Source organism: Mus musculus, chromosome 11 (genome assembly GCF_000001635.26).
Source record: "Mus musculus strain C57BL/6J chromosome 11, GRCm38.p6 C57BL/6J".
NCBI classification, from domain to species: domain Eukaryota; kingdom Metazoa; phylum Chordata; class Mammalia; order Rodentia; family Muridae; genus Mus; species Mus musculus.
The window spans coordinates 88,232,879-88,255,688 of record NC_000077.6 but is presented as its reverse complement, the minus strand read 5'-3'; the positions used below and the strand labels follow the sequence as shown (position 1 = coordinate 88,255,688).

The 22,810-nt window shown below is 47.6% G+C and overlaps 1 long non-coding RNA gene across 3 annotated transcripts in view; it reads right to left on the bottom strand.

Moving 5' to 3' along the window:
• The window catches only part of Gm38534, a 28,374-nt gene that overhangs the window by 3,643 nt on the left and 1,921 nt on the right, over positions 1-22,810 (bottom strand). For 2 of the 3 annotated variants that reach the window (XR_003949760.1, XR_001780288.2), the window contains exons 1-2: positions 1,794-2,348; positions 1,364-1,452 (exon numbers count right to left, since the gene is read on the bottom strand). This is a non-coding gene — a long non-coding RNA (predicted gene, 38534). Of the gene's footprint in view, positions 1-1,363; positions 1,453-1,793; positions 2,349-22,810 lie in introns of those variants that run through there. The other variant, XR_001780289.2, reaches the window with a different exon arrangement.

Sequence of the window (22,810 nt, the reverse complement as noted above, 5' to 3'; positions counted from 1 at the left end):
AGGGAGTTGGGTCAAGGATAGAGAAGCATCATGGGAAGAGAGGAGTCCTTTATTTTCTCCAGGGGCTTTTGGGTGGCTGGAATCCCTGCCTTCTGAAAGGTTTCTTCTATTCGGACCATCACCAGGTTCTGAAATCTTCAGGGGTGATTAACCATAAGGTGTTGTTTTCTCTTAGCAACAATAGTGTTTGTTTGGGCATCTCTTCCATTACCTTCAAGGGCAAGATGGGGACAGGGCAAAGAGGGACTGGGGAAGTGGGTGCCTTCATGGCTAAGAGCAAGTACTGCTCTTACCGAGGACCTATGCTCAGTCCCCAGATCCAGCACCTCCGTGTGACTCCTCACTCATGTGCATATGCATGGCTAGACACAAAATTTAAAAATAATCTTTAGCCAGGTGGTGGTGGCACGTGTCTTAAACCCCAGCACTTGTGAGGCAGAAGTAGGTGGATCTCTTTGAGTTCAAGACCAGCCTGTTTTATAGAAAGATTCCAGGACAGTAAGAGCTACATAGAGAAACTCTGCCTTCCCCACTAAAAGAACTACACACACACACACACACACACACACACGAAAACAGAAAACAGAGGGAGAAGAACCAGCAAGATGATTCAACAATTAAGTGTGTGTACTGCTCTTGCAAGGACCTGAATTCATGGCCCAGCACCTACATCACTTGGCTTACAACTCCCTGTATCTCCAGCTCCAGATGGGCTGACACCTTCTTCTGGGTTCTGCAGACATTTCCACTCTTGTACACATACCCACATGAAGGCAAGCAGGCACGCACGCATGTGCGCGCACAATTATTATTACTATTATTATTATTATTATTATTATTATTGGTTTTTTGAGACAGGGTTTCTCTGTATTACCCAGTCTGTCCTGGAACTCACTCTGTAGACCAGGCTGGCCTCGAACTCAGAAATCTGTCTGCCTCTGCTTCCTGAGTGCTGGGATTAAAGGCATTTGCCACCATTGCCTGGCATGCACGCACAATTTATAAGTTATAAAAATAGATAACAATAAAACTCTTTTTAATAAGAGACAAAATAATAAGGAAGCCAGTTCTCAGTCTGTGCAATAGTTTGGACTCCCTTGGCAAAAGGGTTGCTTGAAGATGGGGGACAGGCTGCTTTTGGGGGGGGGTGTAGATGGGGCTGCTCTACAGATCTCAGCCCTTGGTTTTGAGTCAGCTGGAGTGGACCTAAAAGCCGGCCTGACTTCACCTTGACTCGGCCATTTGACCTCGGCATCTATGACCTAGACATCTATGCTCTTTGCATCCCATCTGCCTCAGTATAGAGTGGAGGACTCTCTTTCGGAAAGTATTGCTGAAAATATCAGAAATGTTTCTAACTCACCCCATACAATCAGTGGAGCACGGCGGGTGCTCGCAGACGTCATTCTTATTCATACAACGGTCTGTTCTGGTGACTCGAGGAGCAGTGACCTAGAATCACTCAGAAAGAATAGTGGCTCTTGTATGTTTCCCAAACAAAACAGGACACTGTCCCCCCACTCCCACCCGCCACCCCAAATCTGATGCATTCAAGCCTTCAAGGAACGACTGGAATACAGTGTCTGTCCCATGCCTACTGCAGCAGTGCAGCCCCCCTGAGCCAAGCAGGACAGGACAGCAGCCACTGCTGGAGCCATGCATTTCTATCACAGAGAAACCAACCTCTCTTCCACCGACACTGAAACTGCCCATCCCCCATCCTGGAGTCCCATGAATCCAGGTTGCCTCTCTTCAGCAACAGGACAAAGCCCCTCCAGGGCTCCATTTCTTACATTCAGTAGGTGATTGTCACTTGCTGCCCAGTTGATCTTCCCATTTCTCTGGGTCTCATCCACAGGAAGTGCAGCTGAAGGGTGGATGGAACACCTGCGGCTCTGAGCCCTGCAGAATTCCTCCTTCCAAACAGTAAGGAGCCTGCACATTCCCGGATCCAGCACCCTGCAGGGCTGAGGCAGAGGGATCTCACTCAAGCCTAGCCTGGGCTTCATAGTGAGGTCCTGTCTCAACTAGGCAAACAAAAGCAACAGAAAGAAAAGAAGGAGTCAAAGAATCTGCAGGGCAGAAGGATTGCCAGGCCCCTCTATGGCTGACTCGCCCCGGCTGGTAACACATTATCAAGCCAGTTCAGAGGAGCCACTGTTCTCAAATCAAGAATTAGGTTTATGTCTGGGTCTACTCCAGAACACTGGCTGCTCCCTGCCTAACCATAGCCGCCTCTGGAAGTCCCAGGTTGTAGTTCACTCCAGGGACGAAGCATGGGGACATGCCAACAGGACACAGGGCACAGTCTGATGCAGCTGAGTCAGTTCTGGATGCTTTAGAGAGGCACGGGGTAGGGGGGTGGGGTCGCAGGGGGCGGGGGGGGGTTCGCGGGGGCGGGGCCTGGGGGCGCGGGGGGGGGGCAGGGGGCGCTCTGGTCCTTCCGGCTCCCTCTAGCTTTGCTTCCTGGCTTGGTATTATAGATCTGAGAGATGCAGACTGCTGAGCTCTCGGCAGGAGCAGCTGTGTCCCTGGCTCTCCCTCTGTGGCCTGGAGTGCCTCTGGCCAGGCCTCAAGCAGTCACATGCAGATGACAGCTGTGGTGGCACCAGGACTCAGGCGCCCATCACATGGCTGCCCTTCGCTTCTGGCCTTCCCTAGGGACAGTTGCTCCTTAGCACACAAGAGTAGCGAATGGCCAGTGGTGCCTTGGGAAAGGAGCAGAGGAGGGTGGGCCCTGAGTAACGACATCTGCTTCTGAGTCCTTTGGTCTAAAGTCGAGGTTCACATCTCTCTTTTTTGTATCCCAGCAAGGGCAGGAAGCTGCTTTTCCAACCCCAAATCAGTATCTCAGTGGTCCCTAGAGCAGGAAGTCTTAGAAAGAAATCAGCTCAGACAGGAACTTTAAAAGAAAAGTAGGTGTTTGTTCAGTGCCTGCCTGACCTCAGGTTCACCAAATTCCTTCCCCAGCCCAGTACCTAGGAGTCCTGGCCGAGGCTAGGCCTTGAGCTTGGTGACCCTCTTGGAATCCCCCTATTTTAATGTCAACACCCAACCCAAGAGCTGGAGCTTCCTACCTCTATCTCATGCCACCCTAACACCCTTCCACCAGAGCATAGATTTCTCATAAACCTTCGCAGAATCTTCTGATTCTATGAGGTAGCTTTGCTAGCCACAAGAATACAGGAGCTGAGGCTGGGAGCTGGGGAGTCAGTCTCTCTCCAGCCTAGAGCGAGACCTCATTGCTCGGCCTCTCGTGGCGAGAGAGCGCCCCCTGCTGCCCAAGCCCAGCTGGTACCACACAGCCCGAATGAGGGATGAGGGACAAAGATGGGGCGGAGGGGACACCCAGAGAAGGGACTGTAGGTTTGTCATTCAGAGAGTTTCCACCTCAGGACACACTGCCTGGCTCAACCTGGCAGGGAAAAAAAGGTTCAGACTCTCTGTGCTAACATCTGCCTGTGGCGACAGTTTGGGCGTAACAGTCCGTCTAGGGGGCGTGGAGTAGCTCTCTAAGGCACCTCGATTAAAAGACGCGGTCTGGTTTGAAGCCATGGCTCCACCGCGCACTACCCTCAGACTTGGGCATGCGGTTTAACCTCTGAAAACGGGTTTCTTCATTAAACTGAGATAATCAATAGCGCATACATCACAGCAATGGTTTACAGAGATAATTCATGTAAAACGCACACTGAGCTTTCAATAACAGCAACTCTCTGGTATCGATTCGCCTGACACCCCTACAAATGAGTGATAAGAGCTAACTAGGGCTCGTGGACCCAAGTCAGGGGATTTGCTTTTCCAAGGCGCTTTCATCATTAAATGGATCTGGTCTAGTTCCATGGGCACATTTGAGGAAAACAACGTTGCCTAAAGGGGGAAATAAATGCCAGAGACATTCACAAAACATCAACCATAAACAATTACTAAACACATTGATCAATGCTCAGAGCTCTACAATAAAGACAGGGAGAAAGTTATGGCCCAGGACCTTTTGTCCCACGCTTCCCATGCTACCAATCCCCACCTGACCCCTGGTTGATGAATTACTCTTTGGGCTACAAATATGCTGAAGTATCTCCTTACCAAAAAAAAGCAACTGCACGAAATGCTCCTCCAGGGAGCGCCCGCCCACCCCAAATGTCAACAGCCGACTCAGTGAAAGGCTACATGGTGTCTTCTGTCAGCTCTCAAGTTTGATAGACCAGGTGTTGGTGCCCACAGCACTCCACCTGCCCTCTTTAAAGTCACCATGACTTGTACACAGCGCATCCAGAGCTCTGTTTGCAAACCTCATCCCTCCTCCATTAGCAAGGTTTTGACATAACTAGTGGATGCTCTTGGCCCCCTTCCCGCTTAGGGAACTGTGCCCTCCACTCCAGCTAGGCTCCTCTCAGCCACCCCGGCTCCTCCAGCAATGAATTATCTCTGCAAACCATTGCATCATGTCTCCTCACATCTCATCCCTGCGTTCCCACTTATTAGTGGCAACCTCACACATGCGGTTACTTGGTCAAACAATGTGGCTATCCTCTCTCCTTGCTACCTTTCTTCTGCCCCCACCCCCTTTCTAAGACAAGCTCTCATGTAGCCCAGGTTAGCCTTAAACTCGATATCTAGCTGAGGATGGCTTTGAACTGGCATTAGAGGCCTGCCCCACCATGTGGTTCTATGTGGTGTTGGGGGATCTAACTGAAAGCCTTGTGCATGCTAGGAAAACTAACCACCAATCAAACTGTAAATCTCCTACTGTCTCTTTCTTTCACACCCTCAACCGGAACATCAGCAGATCTAGTCCGTTTTACCTTTCAGATGTGTCTAGACTCTTCCTGCTTCTTGTTCCACTATTCTACATAGTCCATACCACCACTATCTCCTGGCTGCTCGCCCAGCTTCTACCCACAATCCTCTGCTGGTATTTCCACATGCCAGTGGACTTTCCAAAGATTCCATGTTTGGAATGTACAGTTCTTCCACTCAACAGAGCCATCCATGATCACACCCTTGGTGTCTTCTCTGATGTCATCACCCTTGCTCATGTCTGCCAGGCTTCTTTGCTGGAATGTACCTAGCTAGCAGCATGATTCTGTCATATGGGGCTCTGTTCTTTTTTCCTTTCTTTCCTGAATGTTACGACCCCAGGCTCTGAATTCACTGGGCTCCTTCCTTATATCATTCATGTTTCTACATAAAGAGCAAAGCCCATTCCTTCCCCTTTACAGAATGAAGTTTTTCATGGCAGTCATCACCCCTGGATATATTATTATAAATCTGATACTTTGTCTCCTCCGACTAAGCTCCGGGGAATCGAGGGGCTTTGTTTCTGTTCACTACTGTATCTACACGTCCTAGTCTGATGTCTGGAACAGTAACTGCTCAGGAAATGTACTAATTGCAGAAGTGAGTTAGTGCACACTGGAGGTCCCACCCATGACCTGAGGCCAGAGATGTTTCCAGGACTCTGTGCCTTGCCTATCACCAATGATCTATGAAATAGAGATAAAGACTCCGCCTTCTTGTTTTCAAAACTGGTGAGCATGGGCTGCTAGGTAAAGATGCTTGCCCACAAGCCTGACGACCTGAGTTCATTCCCAGGACCTGCATGGTAGAAGGTGAGAACAGACTCCTACAGGTTCTCCTCTGACCTCCACATGCACATTATGGTGCATGTGTGTGCACACACACACACACACTCACACACACACACAAGCACACACAAATAAGTAAATCGGTGTGATTAAAAATTTAAAAGAAAACTGTAAATATTGATTACGTAGAGCTTGGGCCTTCTTCTTCTTCCATTTCTGGATTCTCACATTAGATTTCTCTTTCTCTCCATCACAGAGGCAGAGACACACTTGTGGAACCACCTCTCTCTCTCCTTCATCAGTCTCTCTCATTCATTGTTCCGGTGATATGCCCAAAGAAATGAGCATTCCGGTGAGGCCAGCTGGGGCTGGGATGGTCCTGGCTGTTTCTAATAACACTCTTAAATAAACCCGGGATGCACCTGACCTTGTAAAAACGTTGGGAGCAAAGGGGTCAGTGTTTCTCAGAACAAATCTCCTTTCCTATTTCATGTGATGATGAACTGTGGGATTGTGCGTCCGGCAAGAAAGCCTGAAAAGAAGTCAGCCTTTCCCCAGCAACCGCTCCCTCCGCAGAGCCTCTTCCCTTCCTAAGGAGTCATGCTCCTCCCACCTGACGAGCATTTGACTAAATAGGCAAGCACACAAGTTCACCACTGCCATTAGTGGGCTAGACACTAAATGGACGTGTTTACGGGGCACTGAGATGGAAGATGGACGGAGTGCAGAGGCAGCTAAGAGGAAATTAGGCAGTAGCTGAGGTTAGACACTGGTGCAGAGTGCACTGGGTGCACTGGGGAGAGTGGGGTTAAAGATTGCTGCTCAGGAGTGGACTGAATGCAGATGTGATGTCAGGAGTATCTGGAGGGCAGGGTGAGCTCCAAGTGCAGATTTATTAGAGTCCCAGATTTGGAGCCTAAATAATTGGACACTTGGCTTCCCAGAAGACTTTAATTTTTCATCCTGTGCTTGCAACTCTCTCTCTCTCTCTCCCCACCCCCCGTTCCTCTGTCTCTGTCTCTATCCCTGTCTCCCAGTCTCTCTGTCTCTCTCTCTGCGTGTGTGTGTGTGTGAGTGTGTGTGTGTGAGTGTGTGTGTGTGTGTGTATGCAGAAGTCTGAAGTACTTAGATGCTGTATGTCTTTCTCAATTGCCGCCAACCTTATTCTCCTGAGACACAGTCTCTCATTCCCTCAAGCTCACCATTCACCTCAACTGACAAACAAGTCCCAGGATCCTCTAGCCTCTCCCTCCCCAACGCTGGGATGGCAGCCATGAGCTTCGGAGCTCTTGCATAAGGTCTGGAAACTGAGCTCAGCCTCTCCTCTTTCCCCACTAAGCCATCTCTCCCCAGATCCCTACTCCAATGTGTTCTCCCCAGTACACTAGCAGCTCTAACCCACCAGTCTCACTGCGTCCTTTCTGTGAGTCTTGATTCTCATCCTTAGATCTGGGTGACGGTAGTCATCCTCGCTGAACCTCGAAATGAGAAACAGTCCACCCCCTGGAAAGTGTCTGGGATACAGTAAACGCATGCTACCCGTGTCACGTTACTATTACCTCCCAGCCTCCTAGCCTGACCCCTGAACTCTTGTGCCTGTCTCCCATCACAAAGCCATCACTGTATCTTTGTCCCACTCCCAGAAAGCCTCCTGCAAAGGGAGCCTTTGCGGTAAGACTCCTTGTGTTGTAGCTTGTCAAAAGACCCTCACTCACACAAAGAGCACAGAGACCGCCATCGTTACAAAACGCATGAGGATTTTGCTTATCCAACATGTTGGGGAACCCCCTCTCAGCACGCAGGCCGGAGGAGAGACCCAGAACAAAGAAAGAACACACTTTTTATACTTTTGTAAGGACCAGATATAAGCACCAGGGTAATTTGGCTTATTTTAATTGGTGTAGCCAATAACTTTTTTAGACATTGGTTGGTTTGTAGAGGGTGACTCTCATTTTGTCTGTCCTTGAGGTTTTTAGCGTGAGGTAGGGCAGGGGAATTGTTTATCTTGTTTTGGAAGCTTAGTAATTTTAACCATTAAAACTATGTTTCTATATTTGTTTAGTCAGCCAGCTTTTTATCTGACTCTGTATTTGTCCTGCTAGTACAGTTTCGAAAGTCCTTTTGAAGGGGGAAGGTACTGGGTAGTCTTGAATTTGTTTTGGATATTACACTTGTCAATGTAGGTTGAACTCAACTTGGAGATTGCTCCTCAGCCCACAGCATCAACATCCAATCTCTCTCTCTCTCTCTCTCTCTCTCTCTCTCTCTCTCTCTCTCTCTCTGTGTGTGTGTGTGTGTGTGTGTGTGTGTGTGTGTGTGTGTGTGTGTGTGTGTGAAACAATACAGTCATGACAGGAGGGCCCTCCCCTGAGAGCACTGCCACCCTGGCAGGCTTTGGTGGACACCTGCTCCTGTCTTTCTCTGTTCTAGTGACTCACAGGTGTGCCTCTCTATTTCCCTTTGTGTCACACCTTCCAACAGAGAGAGGCGTGTAAATACTGGCATTGCTCTTTTTCTCTCAACATCAAAATAAGCAGGGGACCAGTGAGGGCGGGTTTTTCCTCCTTCCTGGAGGAATTCAAATGTCCTAACCTGCAAGCACCTTTATTTCACATCCTAAAGAAGAAGAACAGTGAACCCATTGACCAGGTAAGTAGACTGAGCTCCCGGTCCATCCAGCTGCAGTGGGATACATTAGAAGGAATCAGAATTAGTCAACATGGCTGCAGACTGGTGTAGGAACCAGGGAACATCCCAGTTGGTTTGGTTTGGTTTTTGGTTTTTCGAGACAGGGTTTCTCTGTGTAGCCCTGGCTGTCCTGGAACTTTGTAGACCAGGCTGGCTTCACACTCAGAAATCTGCCTGCCTCTGCCTCCCGAGTGCTGGGATTAAAGGCGTGCGCCACCACACCCGGCTGAAAGTCCCAATTGGATAGCTGGGGTATTAGCTACTTTCTACGTTGCTACTATCATAAACCATCTCGAAAAAAAAAAAAAAACAAATTCAGGAAGGCAGGTTTGTTTTGGTTTCAGGAGGATTAGGCCTATCATAATGGGAAAGAGGTATGGCAGGGCTGTGGCAGCAGGAATATGTGACTGAGATGTCTCACATCTTGGTGGACCAGGAAGCAGAAGCAGAAGGGGGTGTGGCCTACTCTGCTTCTTGGGGAAATTCTTAGTCTCCCCAAGCATCGAGCCTGGGAAGTACAGCGTATATATTAAACCATAACAGTCATTTCTAAATTGCTGCAAGATCAGACTGCTGCGCTGCCCCGTGGGGGAGAGGGGCAGAGTGACCACTGGAGGTTTGAAATGAGAACAAGGGCTCACAATCAGCTTCTACTGCATCGTGAGTTGGTTTGACCGCATCTTCCAGAAAGAACCAGAGGGCTAAATGGGGGTGGCGGGTAATGTTTCATGTGTCAAAGAGTTTAAAACTTAAAAACCAGGAAAATTTCTTTCTTTCTTTCTTTCTTTCTTTCTTTCTTTCTTTCTTTCTTTTTTTTTTTTGAGAGACGGTTTCTCTGTGCAGCCCTGGCTGTCCTGGCACTCACTTTGTAGACCAGGCTGGCCTCGAACTCAGAAATCCGCCTGTCTCTGCCTCCCGAGTGCTGGGATTAAAGGTGTGTGCCACCACGCCCGGCTTGAGAATTCTTATTTTTTATTCGTGTGTGTGTGTGTGTGTGTGTGTGTGTGTGCATGTGCTCATGTGCTCCCGCACACACAGGTCCCCACAGGGGCCAGGGGCCAGAAGAGGGTGTCAGATCCCTAGAGCTGGAGTGGCAGGTGGCTGTGAGCTTCCCCACCGGGCACTGGGAACTGAACTCAGGTCCTCTGCAAGAGCAGCAAGTGTTTTTTTTTTTTTTTTTTAAATATTTTTTTTTTTAAGATTTATTTATTTATTGTAAGTACACTGTAGCTGTCCTCAGACACTCCAGAAGAGGGAGTCAGATCTTGTTACGGATGGTTGTGAGCCACCATGTGGTTGCCGGGATTTGAACTCCTGACCTTCGGAAGAGCAGTCGGGTGCTCTTACCCACTGAGCCATCTCACCAGCCCCGCAGCAAGTGTTCTTAACTGCTGAGCCATCTCTCCAGGCTCTCTCCCTCTACAGTCAAACTCAGATCAGAACTCTTGTGGGAGTGCGAATTCATGCAAAACCTGTAAAAATGACAAATTTGCAAAACGAGTCCAGAGCCTTAAAAATATCCAAAGTTTTTTTTTTTTGTCTGGAGTCGAATCCTAAGAAAATCGCTTCAAACACAGAAAACGAGGTTTTGCTGTGGTGGTGTCATTCATAGTAGAGAGAAATGGGAATATCCCATCTGCCCATTTGTGGGGAGGAGTGAGAGGCAGACAGAGGGGTCTTCCTCAGGAACCATCTGGCAGCGTGCCTGTGAGGAACGGTGTGGGGAGGCACTTTATAAGGCTGGAAAACAGTCGCACTAAGATTTATGTACACTGTGAATGTCACAGCTGTAGTGAGCAGCGACAATTTAGAATCTTGGGTACCCAAGCCTTTCAACAATTGGCACCAAAGAGTGAAGACTATGTTTCTTTCTTTTTTAATCTTCTTCTGCATTTATTTATTTTTTTTTAGTATTTTATTTTATGTGTCTGGGTGTTTTGTCTGTATGTATGCCTTTTGAACCATGCCTGGTGTCTTCAGAGGCAGGAACACAGCATTGGGCCCCCTAGAACTCAAGTTATAGATGATTATGAGCCACCATGTGGATGCTAGGAGCTGAACCTGTGTCCTCTGGAAGACCAGCCAGTGCTCTTAACCACTGTGCCATCTCTACTGCCCTCTTCTGTGTTTTTAGAGACTTTGATAATGAAATATTTCACTTTTCTTTTTTTTTTAATTTTAAAAAAAGATTTATTTATTTATTATATGTGAGTAGCTGTCCTCAGATACTCCAGAAGAGGGCATCAGATTTCGTTACGGATGGTTGAGAGCCACCATGTGGTTGCTGGGATTTGAACTCGGGACCTTCGGAAGAGCAGTCAGCGCTCTTAACCACTGAGCCATCTCGCCAGCCCATATTTCACTTTTCTAATGGGAAAAAAAAAAAACTGTAGGCCTTTAAAGTAGAGACACCCATAGAAAGTTGCATTAGTATCGAAATGAACCTTTTCCAAATTTCTCCTTACCACAAAAACGTCTGTGGGTGTTCAGATTCAGCCACTGGGAGCATATTAACACACCTTTGCTCTCTCCAAATGCTCACGTTGTCTTAGCTTTCAACTGCAAGCAAAGGACGCTGTCTAGCAGCACAGAAACAGCCGTGGTCTACGCAGCTAAATATAGAGTGCCGCTTACACAGGAAGACCCCGAGGAACTTAAGATAAAACCTTCCACTGGATGACCCAATTCACCTACAACTCGGAGTGCGCATGTCATACAGTCTTGGGTAGTTTCATGAAAAGTCTCAACGCCTGTGTTCCAGCCCAGCAGCCTGCAGGATGCAGCTAGAGAAGGACCACAGAGTGAAATCCTAAGCAGGGCTGGGCAGGGGTGGAAGATAGAGGATGGGGGTGAGGGTGGGGTGGGGGTGGGGAGTGGTGGAATTTGATAAGAAACCACTCCCTTCAGGTCTGTGGAAATACTCCAAAACCTGCGTGGTGAGGACAGCAAGGCCAAATGGCAACTGCTCAGAAGTCCCTATTCAGCAGTCCCTGGAGAAAGGACACACTTGAGTCAGGATGGAACCAGTATCTTAACAGTAGGGAGGTTCCTTCTGTCAGGGTCTGGCTAGGTGAGTGAGAGGTAGGAAGTCTCTGTCCTTATTTGATGGTGCTGTTTGGGAAGGTGTAGGAGGTGTGGCCTAGCTGGAGGAAGTAGTCACAGGCTTTAAGAGCATAAAGCCCCAAACCACTTCCAGTTTGTTCAACCTGCTTCCTTGTTGACCTCAAAGACGTGAGCTCTCAGCTTCCTACTCCTGTTGCCTTGTCTGCTACTGCTGCTGCGCCTTCCTGCTGTGGAGGACTCTGATCCTTCTAAGAGCCATAAGCCCAAATAAACTCTTCCTTCTATATGTTGCCTTGGTGTTTTCTCATAACAGAGAAGTAACGGATGCATTCCTGGGCTCATATGTATCCCGGACTGACAAAGAACTTGCTATATAACCCGTCTGCCTCTGCCTCCCACGTCCCAAGGGAACTAATATTTTATAGGGAAACATTTCAGAGGGTAATAAACCCTGGTATGCTTCTCCTAAGGATTCCGATAACTTTAATAATTGCCAGCACATAGCTGATCGTCTTCTCCTTCCCCACAAATTATTCACAACAAATACTACATAGTTCCATCCTTTACAAATTCACATGCATATCCATACACACACACAATAAATAAATAAATAAGTAAATGAATAAATACATACATAAATGTAACTAAAAATATATAAACCTGCCAGATATGATAATGTACACCTTTAATCTTAGCATTTGAGAGGCAGAGACAGGTGGAGCTCTGTGCCCAAGGCCAGCCTGACTTTCATAGGGAGTTCCAGGCTAGCCAGACCACATTGAGATCATATGTGTGTGTGTATGTGTATAATTGTGTGTGAATACATATATATACATATATATACACATATATATGTACATATATACACACACAAATATATGATAACATCTTTGAGGACAAAGTGGAACTGGGAATGGGAATTGAATCTAGGGCCTCATACAAGCTACAGAAGTGTCCTACACTGAGATATATCTCTAGCCTTAAAGTCATTTGTTTGTTTGTATGTTTGTTTGTGACAGAGTTTCTCTGTGTGGCCCTGGCTGTCCTGGAACTCATTTTGCAGAGTTCAGGTTGGCCTACAATTCACAGAGATCCACCTGCTTCTGCCTGCCGAGTGCTGGGATTAAAGGTGTGCACACCACCGCCTATCTCACCTTATACTCTGTAACAAGCATCACAAGTCTACCATGCTTTTTAAAAAGATTTTTTTAAGTATATGAGTGTTTTGCCTGCATGTATATACGTGTACCATATGTGTGCCGAGCACCTGCCAAGATCAGAACATCCTTTGGAATTGGAATTATAGATGATTCTATCTGAGACTGTCTGTGGGTGCTGGGAACTGATTCCTGGTTCTCTGAAAGAGCAGCAAATGTACTTAACCACTGAGCTGCCTCTCCAATCTAAGATGACCATATTTAAACAAAACAGAATCAGTTCTTTTAAAAATCCAGACATATCTAGGCAGGGTCTACCATTTCCTGGTGTCTTATAAATGTTCACATGGATTCACTTGAAGTAGCATTCTGTAAATTTCTTACAATGGTGATTGGATGACAGGCCTTAAGACACAGAGATGAGCTGGACGGTGGTAGTGCACAACTTTAATCCTAGCACTTTGGAGGCAGAGGTGAGTGGAACTCTGAGTTTGAGGCCAGCCTGGTCCCTAGAGCAAGTTCTATGACAGCCAGGCTACACAAAAAGAAACTCCGACTCAAAAAAGCCCCCTCCCCATAAAAAAACCGTGAAAACAAAGGGACAAATTCTGAAACTGTGAAATGTAAATTTAGGGCTGGTGACAGTGTAACTGTCCCAACAGGTGCCTGTTATTGAAGCCAAGCACTCACCCATAGATACTTATCAGATGTCTCCTATAGTCCAGACCTGGGACAATGGCTCATCCACTAGCCTTTTTTTTTTTTTTTTTTTTTTTTTTTTGGTTTTTTGAGACAGGGTTTCTCTGTGTAGCCCTGGCTGTCCTGGAACTCACTTTGTAGACCAGGCTGGCCTCGAACTCAGAAATCCTCCCGATTGCTGGGATTAAAGGCGTGCACTAGCACGCGCGGCTCCACTAGCCTTTTGAACCAAGCTGCATATACCTAAGTGTATCACCCTCTCTCTCCTCCAACTCCCTTCTGGATGGCTTCTCAGGGAAGCTAACCTCATGTGGTGGAGCCTGTAAACAAGAGCCACTGTTTACCTTATTTGGCATCTGTGGTGACGTCATTAAAATCCCTTTGGACTCTGGCTTCCTCTCCCCAGCACTGCAGGCTGGGCCCCTCTGTGTACTCACTAGCCCTGTTTAGGGTGATTTTCAGAACACAGCCTCTGGGCGCTGAAGCTGTTTTGCTTTGGGAATATTACACTTTCCCTTGGGCAACTAGAGCCAAGCCAAGGTGAATCGGAGATTAGAAAAAGCCCAGCTCCTTGGCGGTAAACGCTGAGGTGTTTGGGCCCCACAGCTCCTCAGGGGTGGCACTGTCTCAGGGAGGAAGCCTGCTTCTCCTCCTTTCTTATTCTGTTTCTCCGTCCTGCAGATCTGTTGCCCCAGATTTCTAAAGCTGAAATCGTAGGTCCAGGTCTTGCTCTGCCAGCCTGGAGTTAACTGGATAGCTCAGGCTGGCCTTCAACTCATACTGTGTAGCTCAGGCTGGCCTTCAACTCACACTGTGTAGCTCAGGCTGGGCTTGGATTTGTGATAACCCTCTTCCTTCTGCCTGCTGGGTGCTGTGATCAGAGGCTCGACTGTGGCCTGAGCTGTTCTTGGCAGAACTCAAAATATAATCTCTCTAGTGACCACCCACACTCTTACACTGTCTTTTAACTTTTAATCCCCCAAACCTGGACGCTAAACTTCAAAACAACTTCCAATCTGAACATCCACACTTGCACTTAACGAATCTTAAGGGTTTTTTATTCACTTTACAAAAGAATTCACAACGGGGTTCTTCACACAGAGAGCCCCACTCAAGCGTTTAAAATAAAATTACGAGATTTTACAATAAAAAAAAAAAGACCTAAAGCAAATTTCCAGAAATAACATATCCCACATACAGCAGTAGCCGGAGTACCAACCCAATAATTGAGACTTTCAAATCCCTCCTTGTGAAAGTGGCTTTCTCCTGAGGCCCCCTGGTAAGTCTCTGACTCTTTTTTCCTCAGCCCCCTCGGTCATACCCTGAAGGGAGTTGCCATGGTGACCGTGGGACTGTGACCTCCGGAGTAGCTGGGGCTCAGAAGAAAGGATTTCCCCAGTGTAGTTGAGAAGCGGGAGCTGAGAGACAGAATGTTAGGTATTCTCCTTTCCCAGTAACAAGACAGATGTTTTCCACTGGGGAGACTGGGAAAAGGAGCTCGCGTGCTTTCTGAACGCCATGGATGTGACTGGGCTCACCCTACCACCCAAGCACAAAGAGGCTAACTAACAACATGGGTTCAGACAATGTGTGCACCAAAGAGAAACCAGCCCCCGGGAAGGCGGGCTGCCACTGAATGACTCTAATTAATTTATTATGAGAGGCCATGGGAATAAGGGAAGGGTCACTCCATATGTAAATGACTCTGTCTTTAATCCCAGGATCTGAACCCATTTAACCAAGGAAATGAAAGCCATGTCACTTTTGTTTAATTAGCTCAACTGAGGGACAAACAGGCTTGAGTTCAGGCAGGGCCTCACTCCTTCCTCACCTCCTTAACACAAGGACCGCATGAACTCTGTCCCCATCCTTTCTCCTTACGTTATTAATATTTGTAATGGCAGATGTAGCACATGCTCATTATAACCAGTCAAAGAATATGGCATGTTTAAATCTCTGTGCGTGTGTGTGCGCGCGCGCGAAGGTGTGTGTGTGTGTGTGTGTGTGTGTGTGTGTGTGTGTGTGTGTGTGTGACTGTACCCATGTGGAGACAGTCTAGGGTTACAGATGTGCACTACTGTGTCTGATTTTACATGGAGACTGGGATTCCAAATCAAGGGTTTTGCATGCCGAACCGTCTCCCCAGCCCAATACAGGGGCTTTGGTTGGTTGTGGTTTTTTTGTTTGTTTGTTTAGAGACAGAGTCTCACTGTGTAGCCCTGGCTGGCATGGAACTCCCTACGCAGATCAGGCTGTCCTGGAACACACAGACATCTTCTTGCTTTGTCACATGAGTGCTGGCATGAAAGTTTTATGCCACCAGGTCCAGCAAGGGTTTTTTTTTTTTTTTTGGTTGTGTGGTGTGGTGTGTGTGGTGCACCCCAGCATGAACATGAACACTGAGAACAATTCACAGAAGCTAGTTTTCCCTTCCAGCAACGTGGGCTCTAGGGTTTAAATGCAGGTTGTCAGTCTCAGCAGCAAGCACCCCTACCCACGCAGCAAGCACCGCCACCCAAGCAGCCATCTCACCAACTCCCAAGCAGAGCTCTTCAAGTTTATATCTCCCATTGCACCAATCCAAGCCTTCAGCCCTCTAGAATGTTGTTGTGTTATGTTTTGTTATGTCATACATATTATATTATGTTAAAATAGGATCATATGCTGGGCTTGATGGCACACGCCTTTAATCCCAGCACTCAGGAGGCAGAGGTAGGTGGATTTCTGAGTTCGAGGCCAGCCTGGTCTACAAAGTAAGTTCCAGGACAGCCAGGGCTACACAGAAAAACCCTGTCTCGAAACCCCCCCCCCCCCGCAAAAAAAAAATAGGATCATACTCTAAAACAAGGCATGGTGGCACATACCAGAGGCAGATGGATCTCCGAGTTCCAGGCCAGCCTGGACTGCATGCAGTACAAGTTCTAAGACAGCCAGAGCTACACAGAGAAACTTTGTCTTAAAAAGAAAGGAAGAGAGAAAGAAAGAAGGAAGTAAGAGAGAAAGAGAAAAGAAAGAAGAAAGAAAGAGAATCGTATACTTTGTAGCTGAAGCTGAAGACAGCAATCCTTCTGCCTCAGTCTGCCTTCTCTACTTTGAGGTCACTTACTAGTACCCAGCCTCCCTCTATATAAATCTGTCCCTCCCTCTCAAATGCTGTAGCACACTGCCTTTGTCCCCTGCCTTTTGCTTTTGCTACATGGCATCATGCCACACTTTTGTGGGGATTCCACCAGGTCAGCACAACCCTGACTTCGGTGCCTCCATAGCTGCCTATGGTGTGTGCATATATGTTATATAATTCACCCAGCCGCCTCGTCTCTTTTATGTTAGTGCACCCTTGTGACAGTTTTCTAGCAGGGGTCTGAGGACACTTGTGATTCCCTCATGACAGCCCGCTCCAGCAATGTCAGAGACTGCACGCTTAGCTGAATGACTTCCGAGAAATGCCGGTGCCAAAGGCCCCCTTCAAAGTTGGTGCTTTCAGGGGTTGCTTTAACAAAGATGCTAACACTCCCTCCCCACTCACTAAACAATGCAGACAGCCTGTCTTGATGCAGGGAAGAGCTCTTCATCAAACAGTGTTGTGTGTGCATATTTACACATGTGATAACTGCATATTGAGGTCAATTATTCTTATAGGACATCAACAAATGTCATGTTTGGGGGATAAAGATGTGGTCACAGTCCTGGAGTCATGGCTCAGTGGCTAAGAGGCACTTGCTGTACCTAAAATGACCCAGGTTTGGTTCCCAGCATCCACCCACATTGAATGACCCACAACCACCTGGCACCCCAGCTCCAGGGGATCTGCCTCCACAGGCACGGATACGCAGGCGCACATATTCACACAGTAAACACACACACACACATAATTTTAAGAATAAACATAATCTGCTTTTTAAAGAGTGTTGATTTGATATTAGTTGTCACCTTGAGACTGCTTTCCCAGAAGTATTAGCATTCCACGTCTGCATTAGCTGTGTATCAGAGTCCTGTTTACTCGCTGGCTGCTCAACACCGGGTGTTATCTGTCTCCTCTCTTTAATTTTTCCCTATCTGATAAGTGAGAATAGTGTTAATTGTTGTTTTCTTTTCCGTTTCCCTGGTTGCGTGCCTCTCACGCGCTTATTGGCCGCTCATATTCAGTCATCTGTAAAATGTTTTTCCATGTCTCTGTCTGTTTCTTAAAAGCTTTCTCTTCACAGTTTATATATTAGGGACACGCTGCCTTGTCTGTCAGACAGATTGTTGTTAGTCCTCTGTCTTCATGAGGCTTGCTCATTTTTGTCCCTCCCCTGTCAGCGTGACTGGTGGATGTCAGTTTTGACTATTCTTTTTTTTTTTTTTTCCCAACTGAATGGGCAAAGATGTCCAACTGGGAAAGGCAGGTGGGTCACTGAGGAGCAGGGCAGAGACTCAGATGACAAGAGCATTGCGTTTGTGCTGGGAGACCAGACCGTGAGCATCAGCATGGGCAGCAGACAGCACCTCTCCAACCTCCCTCTCCTTCAGAGAAGTTTCTAGCCCAAGATCTAATCCCTTAACTCATTTATGTGTGCCATACATCCCCATAATATTTTATGCCATTATTTTGAAGTATGTGTGTGTGTGTCTGTGTATGGGTGGAGGGACCCACAAAGGCCAGAAGATGGCGTTGCCTCCTCTAGAGCTGGAGATACAAGCAGTTGTTCCTTGCCTGATAAGGGTGTGAGGAACCCAACTCAGGTCCTCTACAAGAGGACAGTAGTAGTCATTCTCAGCCCTGGGCCATCTCTCTAGCCCCCATATTTTTACTTTTATTTCTATTCTTATTTATTTATTTATGGTGGTTTTTTTGTTTATTTGGTTTTTTGGGTTTTTTTGTTGTTGTTGTTGTTTTGTTTTTTGTTTTTTTTGAAACTGGGTTTCCCTCTGTAACAGCCCTGGCAGTCCTGGAACTCACTTTGTAGGTCAGGCTGGCCTCAAACTCACAGAGATCCACCTGCTTCTGCCTCCTGAGTGCTAGAATCAAAAGCATCCTCCATCACCACCAGGCTTTTTCTTTTTACAGCACATTTCTTATTAGTGTAAATGTTTGTACTACTATGATAGACATTGTAGGGGTGACAGGATCATAACTAACAGTGCCCAACCTCGGAGTGATTAGAACATAAGAACACACTAAGACGGAGACGGTAGCACATGAGAGTGATTGCACTTAAGTAGAATCCAGTGTTCTGGGTGCCCAGGGCTGGGCGTGTAAAGTCCAGGGGATGGTCACAGATGATGTGACAATGTGGATCTTGGAATTTGGATAGAAAGTAAGACAAAAAAAAAAATAAAAAACAAAAAAAACAAATCAGGGACAGCAGAGGGGAAGAGCAGGACATGGAACAGCCAATAAAATGACCAGAGCAGAGTGGCTTTGTGCTGGAACAAGGAGCAAGGCCAAGCTGACAGCACCTGGCTTCTAGCACAAAACTTCCCCGTCCTGTACAGATGTGCAGTCTGCTTCCCAGATGCAGCCTGCGGCCTGTGGCGCTCTGTTACACACTCTAAAAACAATGTTATGTATCTTTCTCACTGCACTGTGAGCCTCTGGGTCAGGAATGTGGTTGGAAGAATGGTGTATCTCCAGCCCCCTCCATCCCTGGTCGTGTCCCCGAGAGTCCTCAAAATCACGAGACAAAGGGGAATTGGGTTTGCAGAGGGAATGATGGCTGCCTATCCACCGACCTTAATAAAATGGGCAGATTGGATTTGCTGAGCCCAGAGTTACCAGCACGTGGGTCCTGAAAAGGTGGGCAGGAGAGTCAGAGGGAAGTGTGACTATGGAAGAAGACCCAAGTGGTGTATATGAGAAGAGTCTGGCTTGCCCTTACAGGATTTGGAAGTGGAAAGAAAGTGAGGCCACAAGTCAAGGGATGCTAGAAGCTTAAAAGGACAAAGAAATTGATTGTCCCTTAGAACATATAGTGGGCCTGTCAACACCCTGATTTTAGCCCAGTGAGAAAGAACCCTTCCTCACCTCTAACCTACAAAGCCATTAAGATAATACATGTCTGCTGTTCAAGCCACAAAGTTGGAAGTAATTTGTTTTTGTGGTGCTTGGTGTTCGGAATCTAGGTTGTTCTGCACACGTGGTAGGCAAGTGCTCTACTTCTGAGCTACCTCCCCAGTCTTGAAGGCAAGGTTCTTGTTTACAGGAGCAGTTGGACAGTAACTTTGGAGGGACTTCTATGTCTCTGTCTCAGATGTATTCACAGCCACATGAAACCTGATTCTAGCTATGGAAGTGCTCGACCCATGCTTACTTAACGAAATTAGGAAATTACGTAGGCTCAACAGCCCTGCTAACAAACAAAAGAAAGTCTAGCATTAGCCTGTACTGACAGCCTGGTGCTCCAAGCGCCTTTGTTCTTCACAGCCTCTGCTCTCGCTATATAAATAAAGCCAGAGGACAAGGCTTCCTTCTGTGTTCCAAGCAATTTGCTTATGCGAGTGGGATTCCCGGGTCAAGAATGATGCGAGGTGTTTTTATGGTCCTTCACCCACTTAGCCAGCTTACTTTTCAGAGTCTGAGCCCGTGAGCTCATTCGTGATTCATGCAAGCTGGCGTCTCACTTTCTGACGAGCTCGGGCCCATGCGGGTTAGGGGGTGGATCAGAGAGCCTCATGCACAGCCCGTCCCTGAGCCCTGAACTTGTCCCTGCTCCATAGAAACTCTAAAGTTCTAACCCCTCAGACTTGAGGGAGGCGTCCGGCGTCCCTCAAAGAGCAAAGGTCCGGGTCACCATGCTGGTGGGGCAGGACGGACTTCGTGGTCACAAGGAAGGTTCCTTAGGGACAATACTGATGCAAGAGGGAGCAACCTGACACACCCCTAGTTAATTTTATCAGGGACTGCATCGAGAGCTTTTTTTTTTTTTTTTTTTTTTAAGAATCGCAAGAGACGGTCCAGTCTGCCTGTGTTGAGGAAGCTGTAACTTTCCAGTGCTCCTAAATAGTGAGCCTGGGAATTGCTGTGACTGACCCAGGGGGAGGAGCTGGTCTGACCCAGGGGGAGGAGCTGGTCTGACCCAGGGGGAGGAGCTGGTCTGACCCAGGGGGAGGAGCTGGTCTGACCCAGGGGGAGGAGCTGGTCTGACCCAGGGGGAGGAGCTGGTCTGACCCAGAGGGAGGAGCTGGTCTGACCCAGGGGGAGGAGCTGGTCTGACCCAGGGGGAGGAGCTGGTTTATTTAAAGACCTGACTTTATTTTTTTTCCTTCCTTTCCTTAGCAGTTTTAGCTTTCTTTTTTGTTTCTCTCTGTTTTAGTTGGAGTTTGGGTTTCTTGTTTGTTTGGGGCTTTTGTTTTTAATGAGTCCCTTGTTGACTGGGCTAATAAGAACATTCCAGAAGTGAGGATAAGATGGCTAATTTCTTTCCACCTGCTTCTAATCTATAGAGAACAAACCAACCCAAGGCTTTACCCTCCCTGAGGGCTTCTCAGTTTCAGGGAAAACGAAACATCCCCGTGACAACTTGGCTCCCCTGTCTGTCTCTCAGGAGCCTCGCAGTGCAGATGTTGGGAGACACTGCTCAAAACAGTGGACAGGTGGGTCTGTGGGAGTGGGGGTAACAGGCTCTTAAAAGGTCTGCAAGCAAAGGCTTCGGGGAGACTGGGCATCACTGTGCCAGGCTCTATCATGAATGACATCTAATGACCTGCCCTTGGCCTTTTTTCTTCCTTCCTTCCTTCCTTCCTTACTTCCTTCCTTCCTTCCTTCTTTCCTCCCTCCCTCCCTCCCTCCCTCCCTTCCTCCTTTCCTCCCTTCCTTCCTTTGGTTTCTACTCTGCCTCAGCTTGACATGATAAAATAGGGCGTATGAAACTGAGCTCTGTGGACAGAAGACCGTCCCTGAACAGTCTGGGACTCGGGCATGTCTGTTAACCACCAGGCTCTGCTAGTGAGCATCCGATCAGGAGAATTCTGGAATTCAGAAATCTTTACCAGTTCTTGGTACTAACCTCAAACGTCCCTTGTGACTTGGGGCCTTTGGTTCTAGGGGTTCAAGTTTTCCCTCTGGGAAATGCCCAAAACAGTCCCCGTTCCCTAGGGAGTGAGTACGGGGTATGTCAAAGGAAGACAGAAGAGCCAATATTATAAATCACCCCTCAAGTGGCTGCCTAAACAGAGCCAGTCAGACCCCGGACAGCTCCCTTTCCCTGCCCTCCACACACACCCTGACAGCATCCCACAGGCCTCCTGCCTCCCTGTGAGGCCTCAGGCGACTTCACAGCCCGTGAATTTCCTTTGGCACTTTGAGGCTTCCTCCCACCCCCACCCCAGAGGATGCATGAGACCGCAGCAGGAAATGAAGAACATATTTTTAAATCAGAGGGGAAGCGATGTCTTTGTGTCAGATAAGTGGCCTGGATCCAGGGCTGAGAGACTGTGGCACATCTCTCCTTGCAGACAGCAGGTGCTCTTCGAGATGTGGTTGTGGCAACAAAATAAATGATGGATAATTGCTTTTGTGACAACTTGCCAATTAAATTAGACTCAGCAGAATAACATAATGACAATTTGTTATGCTCCGGTGGGCACTAACATACCAATCATAATTAAATGCTATGACTGAAATAGAATACGGCTCAACGCAGGAATATATAACCCCAATTCCCTCTCCGTGAAACATTATAGGTTGAGGCTTGATTTTAATTTCGGGAAGATAATGGCATTAGTGCATATCTGAGTGGGTTTGTGGAGAGGCCTGTGGTGAGAGGAGATGGGCCCGAGTGAAGGCTGGCCCAGGGGAACGCCCTGGGGGGCTGATCTGCAAGGTAGTGAGGAAGTGTGGGGAGTCTTTGGGCGAAAACAGTGTTTCTTGGATGTGTCTGGTCTTGCCTACAGAGCTTGGGAGGCACGGGAGAAAGCTGTTGCCAACAGCCTCTGAAGTAACTGGGCCTACACTGTAGAGTCCCAAAGCCCTCCATCTAGAATGTTCTATGGGTGTTTGTTCTCACACCCTGTTTTAAAAAAAAAAAAAAAAGTCACTCTACCTCCACCAAGCTTGGGAAGCAAGGAAGAAGGGGTGGGAAGAATGTAAGACCTGGAGGGAGGGAGAGGTGCTGAGAAGCCTGGTTGTTGTTCACGTGAACTCACAGCAGCACAAGGTCAAACCAGTTACATTCCAGCCTGGATCTAGAAGGGGCTGCACTGGGCACAGAGGACCTATTTATTGATTGCTAACTGCTGTTGGGCAAGGGAGAGTCATTTTTCTTTGAGAATGCCCCAGACCTATGCAAACATGGCCAGCATGACTGACATTTACACCAGCACAGATTCTGCATCCAAGGCTCAGGGGATATCGCAGAAGAGGAGTTGAAAAGGATGTAAGAGCTGTAGACTCAGGACGTCTGCTGTGAGACTGTGCCTTCTAGCTATGTCAGAAAAGCTATGCCCCTGAGATCTCAGCAACATGGCTGCCTAAAGATGGTCTAAAGGATTCCAACAGTTGACAGCCCATGGGTAGATGGGGGAACTCTCACGGGGCCATACCCCTAGATGCTACAAGCAATTAACAACTTTGAGAGAGGGAGAATTAGTTTTCCCCAGGAATGAACCCTGGGATCAATTATCTAATACCCAGCG